Source organism: Lipotes vexillifer, unplaced genomic scaffold (assembly GCF_000442215.2).
Source record: "Lipotes vexillifer unplaced genomic scaffold, Lipotes_vexillifer_v1.1 scaffold472, whole genome shotgun sequence".
In the NCBI taxonomy this organism is placed as follows: Eukaryota; Metazoa; Chordata; class Mammalia; order Artiodactyla; family Lipotidae; genus Lipotes; species Lipotes vexillifer.
Genome location: NW_006797698.1, coordinates 3101419 through 3110701, shown reverse-complemented (window position 1 = coordinate 3110701; position 9283 = coordinate 3101419).

Sequence of the window (9283 nt, the reverse complement as noted above, 5' to 3'; positions counted from 1 at the left end):
CAGCAGGAAGGCCACAGCAGGAGGGCAGGCAGCTGCCCCTTTGGGAGTTCACATCTCCAGGCCCAGACCAAACACACCTGTTACCCCTGATGTGAAAGCAGAATTGCTGGCTGCCTGACTCCCGCTCATGCCTAGCCCAGTGCCTGGCACATGGCAGGTGCTCAATAAATGTGTTGAGTGAATGAGTGAGTGAAAGAGATTAAGGAAAATGAACAATCCCAGAAAACCAGACACAAGCAAATGTCCTAATTATCAAGAGGGGAAAAATGAGAGTAAAATGTTCATAAATTACAATCTCTAAATAGATGTTGCTCTCCAGTAAAATTCTAGAATGGATTATTTAGGAGGTGGATGTATATTGGGAGCCAATTTGAAATTAACAAGAAAAAGTCACACATCAAAATGACTTAATTTCTTTTTGTTTCTAATTGCACGGCTTGACTAAATTGTTCCCATCTCTTCTTCTGCCTTTATGTGGGCTGGAAGTCCAATCGACAACAGGCTCAGAGGCTGCTGCTGGGGACTGAGGCCATCCTGGGAGAGGGGGGTCTCTGGTGCTGTCCCATGGGGCTGTTTCTTGGCCAGACCCTGTCTAACCTGTTTTCATCATTCACATGAATGAAACACCAAAGGCAGCTATTCACCTTTACTGAGCACACATTAGGTGATATGCTGTGAGAATCATGATGGCACCAGAGAATGACAGTGTGGGCTCATATCACATTATCTGGGCTTGAGTCCTAGTTTTCACCACCTACTAGTCATGTGTCTTTGGGCAAGTTGCTTACCTTGCTTGAGCATCAGTTTCTCCACTTTTAAAATGGGCATAATCAGAGTATCTATCTTGTAGGAGGTTGGGAGGATTAAGTGAGAAGCCGTGGAGAGAGTTCACTCTGGCACATTAAAAAGTCCTGTAAGAAGGTTAGCTCTCAATGTTCAGAAACATTTTCCCAGGCTGAACAGATACAATCTAATGAGAAACTGATAGATACAAACTAACAAGACAACAGATACAAATCAACAGCTGAAGTTTCCCTTCTCAGTTAAAAACAAAAAGAAAATCTGAGCAGGTACCAGATAAGAGAATCTCACAAAGTAAAAATGCAAATCCGAGTGTCCCCCTGAGGTATGCTCTGGTCAGGTGGTACCCAGAGCCCAGGGCTCATTTTTTTTAATTTAATTTTTATTTTTTAAATTGAAGTATATTTGATCTACAATATTATATCTTACAGGTGTACAGTATAGTGATTCACAATTTTTAAAGGTTATACTCCGTTGATATTTATTATAAAATATTGGCTATATCCCCCGTGTTGTACAGTATATTCTTGAGGCTTATTTTATACCTAATAATTTGTACCTCTTAATCCCAGGGCTCTGTTTTTAAAAAGATATTGGCAAACTAGAGTGTACCCAGGGGAAAGTGACCGAGGTGGTGACATACATTTCCTCACACTTTCTTGACTTTGCAAAAATGCTTTCAACTAACAGTATCCCATTAGCTTTGGTCTTCTTGACAATCCTGTGAAGGGAGTAGGATTGACAATATTTTTTCTAGTTTTAAAGCTGAGAGAAATGGGGCTGGAAGTGGATGGGGAGTTTGCCCTGTTAGTAAGCTCAGTGGTCCCAGACAAGTCTGAAGGGGGGCGGGGAGTCTCCGATTCCAGGGCCAGCTCGATTCCCAATGTCCACCGTACTCCCTGCTTCCTGTCACCCCAGTGTCGAGGGGACCCTGGCTCCCCTGGCCCAGCTGGCTCAGAACCCTCCCCTGGGGCTCCTGTAGCCCTGGTGGACAGCCCTGCAGAAGGCGGAGGCGGCTTGGGGGCTGTCTGCCAAGGCTCGTGCCCCCTTAACACTTGGGCTTGTGGGCCTGGTCAACCACATGAGGTGCACACAGTGCAGCCTGCAGGCCCTTCCTTCCCAGGAGGCCGTGTCCGCGGGCTGGACCAGGGAGGGCCCACCTGCAGGGGGCGCATCCGCGAGGGTGAGGCAGGGTTGCTTCTTAATGTTAAAGTAGACAATGGAGGTACTTTGTTGAAAACCTTTTTGACTGTGTCCGTCTTGAAGTTCTAATCAATTAAGTTATGGCAAAGAGAAGAGAGTTTGCCCTGATTTTTATCAAAGATGCCTCTCCAGGGCTTCCCTGGTGGTGCAGTGGTTGGGAGTCCGCCTGCCGACAGAGGGAACACGGGTTCGTGCCCTGGTCTGGGAGGGTCCCATATGCCGCGGAGCGGCTGGGCCCGTGAGCCATGGCCGCTGGGCCTGCGCGTCCGGAGCCTGTGCTCCGCAACGGGAGAGGCCACAACAGTGAGAGGCCCGCGTACCGCAAAAAATAATAAATAAATAAATTTTAAAAAGATGCCTCTCCAAACAGTCCTAAAATGCTTTATGAAAGCAGGATTTTCCCTTTTTCCTGTCTTCTTTTCTTTTCTTTTTTTCCCCATCTATGTGCCCTCCCAGGCCAGGTGAATTCTCTCAAACTTTTCTTCCCTCCCTTCACTCAAAATCTATCTGTGGTGGGTCCCATCTTTGCCACATCTCTTTTCCTCCCCCCTCACTTTCCAAGATGGGGCCCAACATCCAGCAAGATTATTTGTCCCGACAGGCAAGTAGTCGGGAGCCTGTGGTCACCACCACACACCTTCCCAGGTTCCTGGTTTTTCAAAGCCCCAAACCTGGGGCACTGAGGTCAGGAGACCTCCCTCACTGGGTCTCAGTGTTCAGGGAGGGCACAGCATCGACCCTCGTGTCTGAGCTGCTCTCATCCTGCTCACATGTTACAGCCCTGGATCACAGGGAAATAGACAGGGAACCAGAAAAAACAAACAAAAAAACCTGTGGAAATGACACTTAAAATTGTATTAATACCAGAAACCTGGGTAGAGAGAAATCATGTGTCTCTTGACTCACTGACATCCACCTGGGGAATTAGCTGAAAATCAAACGTCTCCCTTCTTTAGTCCCTCCTGCCTTTGAATTGTGAAAATAAAACTAAATAACAATTTTTTTTTTAATGAAATAGAACACACCCCAGGCAGGACTTCCACAGTCCCATGGGGGGGGGGGTCCGTCTGACTTTGCACCCATCTGATGAGCTCCTGGGGTCTGAGTGGCCCACTGCACGAGGATTGTGCACAGTCAGACCAATAATACTGGTTGTCTTAGTTGGTTCAGGAGCTATAAGAAAACACCACAGACTGGGTGCTTAAACAACAGACAGGTATAACTCACAGTCTGGAGGCTGGAGGTCTAAGATCAAAGTGTTAATCAATTCAGTTCTTGGTGAGGACCCCCTTCCTGGCTTGTAGACGGCCACCTTCTTGCTATGTCCTTACGTGGGCTTTCCTCGGTGAGTGCACATGGAGAGGAGGCTCTGGCCTCTCTCTTCTTATGAGGACACTAATCCCACCATGGAGGCCGCACCCTCAGGACCACATCTAAACCTAATTACCTCCCAAAGGCTCCACTCCCAAATGCCATCACATTGGGAGGTAGGGTTTCAACATAGAGATGTCAGGGGAAACATTCAATCCATAACACTGGTATCCACTTGGATTTGCTTTTTCTGTCCAGATAGCTGTAAAGGCTGACGTGGTCCCAGGAGTGGGGATGAGCCCATCCGGGTGCTCCCTGCTCAGGCCCCTGAGATTGCAGCCCTCAGCCACTCAGAGCACGTAACTGACACTCCCAGGCTACAGCTGGAACACTGGGTCCCAACCAGGGGGCCCTTCCTCCCCAAGGATCTGTGTCCATGGGTTGGCAGCTTTCTGCTTAATCCCTCAAAACATGAAGGGCCTGCTTTCCCCCCAGTCCTACTCAAGGTGCTGCCGCCTGCCGACCTGGTGACACCGGTGGGCACGGGGATAGGAATTTTCAGCGACTTCGGTGACTCCCTGGCGCTCCCTAGGACGCTGTACCCCCACTCCATACCAGGCAGCCCTTCCTAACCCAGACAGAATTCAAAACCCATAAAAATTGCCCTCCTTAGACTTCTCTGGAATTTGAACGGACTTGGGCTGGCCTTAAACCCCTCCTTTTCACAAGCCCGGCTTCTGAGTCTTCTCTCCCTCACACGTTTCATCCTTTTCATGGGAAGGCGCTCTCCTTTGCCCCCGCATATGTCTTTCTTAAAAACAGAGCCTCATGGGGCCGGAGGGAAGGGTCACAGGTGCCAGCCTGGATGAACGGGGCCCCCTTGAGAGGTTCATGGGAGAACACTGCCCTCCCTGCAGCCTGGCCCTGCCCATACCATCTCGCCTCCATTGGGGAAGTTTTCTCAGCGCGTTTCCGAAGAGCCAGGCCCAACTTTCTCTGACCTCCTAAGTGGCAAGTGTGATTGTAAACACGCCCCTTTCTGAAAGCAACAGGCTCCTTCTTAACACCTTTGGTTTTCAAACCCAGAGGAGGGAAGCCAGGAAGGAGGGGCTGAGGGGGAGGCAGAGACCCCAATCTGATCAGCTCCTTCAGTCTGCAGGGCCCCATGAGGGGGCGGAGCCTGGCAGCCACGAGGTCAGAGGATCAGGAGGCTGAGACTGGGCTAATTCAGCAATGACATCGCAAGGCGCTGAAACAGAAGCACTGACCGTAGCTCCGGACCCTTCGCAGTTTTGAACGATTGGAAGTGCCCTAGGCCAGGCCCGCCTCTTCTCTGGGCCTCAGTTTCCTAAAAAGGCAGGAGTTAGAAGTGCCAAGGCTCTGGTGGGAACAGCAGATGTGGGTGGGCTTGCCTCCAGCTAATCCCGCCCCCAGGGACCTTCCCTGACCTATAAATCAGCCTTGGGGTGACCAAAAGGCAGTTGGGTGCGCTTCCGGGGCGGGTCAGAGAAATAATAGGGAGAACTTTGACAAGTACAGCTGCACTGGGCACGTGTTGAGGTAATCCATGAAAGGGAGCGCTTCTGCCCGGCCAGGTGGCCATTCTCATGTTCAAATGCCGTTGGAGCACAGACCATGCTGTGCAGCTGGCAATCCACCCAAACCCTAAGAACTCAGCCCAAATTCCAACACCAGACTCAACTCTTCAGCTTTTCTAAAAGAACTCGATTTTTAAGCCTTTGTTACACTCAGGGCATCCTCTGTGCTAGTGATTTCTTGCGATTATAAAACAATCAAGAAGGGCTTCCCTCGTGGCGCAGCGGTTGAGAGTCCTCTTGCCGACGCAAAGGATATGGGTTCGTGTCCTGGTCCGGCAAGATCCCACATGTCGCGGAGTGCCTGGGCCTGTGAGCCATGGCCGCTGAGCCTGCGCATCCGGAGCCTGTGCTCCACAACAGGAGAGGCCACAGCGATGAGAGACCCGCGTACCGCAAAAAAAAAAAAGTGTGTGTGTGGGGATAGGATTTATTTAGATCTGCAGCTTCTAACCAAGCCCAGCCCTCAGATGCCTTTTCTTTGGCCCACACAGTATTGATACAATAATCTGAATTAGACTCGACACTTAAAAATTAGGGGATTTCACATTTAAAATGTCTGGCTTTTCTTGAAAAATCAGAATAGCAACAGCAGGCCCAGAGTCCTACAGGCAGCCAGTGCCCCCTTCAGGTGACACACAGAATCTCAGGTGTGCCCTGGTCACCACCACTCCCTATCGCCCGCATCCAGCCCCTTCATGCATGTAACTTACCACCCAAGTCCATTGAACACTGGACTTTTCAACCTGAGCTTGAAGACCTTTTAAGTCTCTAGAGGCATCAGTTTTCAATCCAACCTGAGCTGAGCTCACACTTCTTTTTTTGAGAAAAGCCAGAAGGAATAGACAGAAGCTCGTTTTCCACATTTCTTCTCCAAGCCACAGCCACTGCTTTCTAAAAGGCCCTCTCTGAGTCTTTGCCAACAAGTGGTCCTTTGTCCTCCTCTCTCTGCCCCAGTATCTCCGTAATCTAAGGTGGGAACACGACGAATTAGAGAACCGTGCTCATTCTGTCTGGGGCTGAGCCAAGTGAAGAGTGCAGTGAGTGGTGGCAGCTGAGGGGGACACTGAAGGGGGAGGTGAGGGCAGCGGAGCCCTTCTCTGCCCGGCCCGCAAGCCTGTGGACCCAAGGATCTGAGGTTCTCCACCGGTTCATTCAAATGGTGTTTGATTCTGTGCTCGGCCCTGGGGGCTCCCAAATCTCGCTTCAGCTTTCCCAAGTCCGGGGCTTAGCACAGCTGGCCAAGTGCCATGTGGGTAACAGGACAGACTTACAGTAGGAGTGATGTTTTACCTTAGTACAGGTGCCAGAGAATGCATTTTCAGTACCTCTGGTGCATCATAATAGGAATCAAGGAGACACGGTAACGTGCCTCTCAGGGTTTAATTCCTTTGCTCCAGCTAAAGGCTCTTCTGAAGACGGGGGGAAATACACCTGTAACGTTGCTACTGACGTGCACCGAGATGGGCTCAAGGGTCAGGCTTGTCCTTGGGCTCCTGGAGCGCTTCCTGGCCCACATCCCTCACCCTAGGGCGGGTCCACATTGAGGGGGATGGATACAGAAGAGAAAGAAGGGACCAATACTTCCTCGGGGCCTGGGGAACGAGCCAAGGGCTCACGTGTTCTCGTAAAATGCACTAACGAGGCTTGGCACCAGGAGAGCGCGTCACGGTGGAGCCCCGAGGATCCGCGCAGGAGAGAAGCCAGGGCAAGTTCCACCTGCTCCTGGAGTCTCCAGCACGCTGGTGCCTTGCAGGTTCCACGCTTCTTCAAGAACCCCAGTGAAGCATCTTTCAGTTCCAGTATTTCCCAAAAGCCAAATTACCAACAGAATCCAATGTTAATGAAGCATGTATTAGTCTCCTTCATGAGTGCTCTGCCAACACCTCTTGGGAGATGCTGGTGCTGTAGAAACAACACTGGTTCTGAGTTCTCGTTCTGGCTTCTCAATTTACTGTGTGACTTTGGGCAAAATTGTTGCCTCTCTGATCTCCACCTCCTTTATTATGTGATGGAGGTCATAATACCTGACCTGCCTATATTTCAGGTGAAATGTGATCATATTTGGAAGTTTTTGAAATCAGAAAGTACGCAGCAACCCTGCCAATCTGATCCCCTAGGCCAGAATTAGGGTTCAGGAATCTGTTTTATACACACACAGACCCACACCCTCCATTTGGGGTCTACCTGTGTCTGATCTATGGCTCCATCCTGGCCCATCAGAATAGGTGGGAGAGACAAAGAGATAAGCAGTTCCAACAAAAAGGGGAGAGGCCTCAGATTTAGCATTTCAGGATGGCTGATGTTCTGTGCGGAAACCCGTGCACACATTACTGCACTGGATCCTTAAGAATACCCTGCGAAGGAGGCTGTGTCTCTACCTTACAGACAGGAAAACAAACTCTGAGAGGAGTTAAGTAACTTATGTAAAGCCACACAGCCTGAGAGCAGAGTCAGCCTGGGTTGCAGCTTTGATGACTCAGAACGGATGCTAGGTCCTGGGCACGTAGAAGGCACGCGGCCAAGGCACCGATCATCAGTCTTATAAGACTTGCTACTGTTCCCTCTGTCCGGACCTCGCCAGTTTCCGTACCTACTAGACACACCACCAAGACAGCGACCATCGAACACTCCTCAAACTTGTGCAAAACACAAGTGACCCAAGAGATCTCTTGTCGTTTTTTTTCTTCTGAAACTGGAACAGTTGTGGGGAAATAAGAGGTGACAGAACTGCTCTAGCTGAGATTTAAGAGACAAAACTAAAAGGCAGGCAGTGCTGACGATTCAAACGGACCAACTGCAAAAAGATGTTTGAGAAAACTGGGGCATCTGGACTGGGTACTGATGAATTATGGCTTATTTTGGTGGCTGTGAAAAGGCACCGAGGCCCTGTAGGACAATGCGTTCTCCAGTGCAGGGGTGAAACGACGTCTTGGCTGTCATTGGGGTGGGGGGACATGAGGGACTTCCCTGGTGGCCCAGTGCTTAAGACTCTGTGCTTCCAATGCAGGGGACACAGGTTTGATCCCTGGTCGGGGAACTAAGACATCACATGCAGTGGGCATGGTCAAAAGGGGGGGATATGAAAATGTGGCAAATTTTGGTAATTGTTTTAGGTGAATGATGAGTAAAGGGCACTGAGTAGCCAATTCTCTCCGTTTTTGTGGACGCTTGAGATGTTTCATAATTAAATAACAAAAAGTTGATTCAGACACTGGATGTGATACCAGTCTTCTTGCGTCCACTCACCCACCCTCAACCTCCCATCAGTGCCGGCTCCTGCAGACCCCTTAACTGCTAAAGCCCACTCAGTACTCAAAATGCATCCCACCCTCCTTGCAGCCGGCCCTGGCTCCCCTGCTACTAGACTGGGTTGTCTACAAGGGAGATGCAATGGCACAACCGAGGTAGGGGAGAAGCACACCCCAGCTTCGCATTTGCAGACACGTGCCCCCTTCCTTTCTTCAGCTGTAAAGTGAGCACAAGAGCACCTACCTTGCAGATCACTTGCATTGGCATAATCCGGCAAACTGCTGGACACAGGGTCTGGCTTTTGCTAAATGCCCAATAAATGTTACCTGTCACTCCCATGATTAATCTCTCAATCTGATCACAGCACTTCCCTGCTTAAAACCATCAGGGGTTCCCTGCAAAGTTCTAGGACAAGGTCAAACTCCTGACTTAGGGCACCCACCTCTTCCAGGTCCAGCTCCACCTCCTTTCGCATCACTGCTTCTCTCCCTGGCCTCTGTCCCTTTGCACCTGCTATGCCTCAACCTGGAAAGTTCACCTCCTTGTGGCTCCTGGGTCAGCCTCTCTGAAGGGCTGCTCAGGCTCCCAGGCTGGGCCAGTGCCTGCTCTCTGGGCTCCCATGGCCTGCACATCACCCTGGCACCGATCGCACTGGACTGTCATCGGCTGACTCACCCGTCTCCTTTAGCAACCTATCAGCTCCCTAACCAGCCTGGGGTAGATTCTCTCCCAGGGGCCTATTCTCTACAGTCGATATAGGGTGAGTTTACCTGACACTCCATTGGGCAACTTGGTTTCCAGATTGTATTTCAGAAGAGGATACATTTTGACTTCTGCCTCACGGCCTTTGCATTCACTAGGCATGAGTCTCCTGGGATCTTCTTAAAATGCATTCTGACTCAGCAGGTCTGGGGCCCAGCCCAAGATCGTGCATTTCTGACAAACATCCAAGTAGTGTCAATGCTGCAGGTCCCGGGACACACTGAGAAATGACTCACTCCCAACCTCAGCCAGGCTCCAGCCAACTCATCCTTGGGTCTCAGCTCAAACATCACTTCAAAAAGGGCTTTCCCAACACCTCACTTCAAATGAGACCACACTTATTCCCTCCTAGAGCCCAG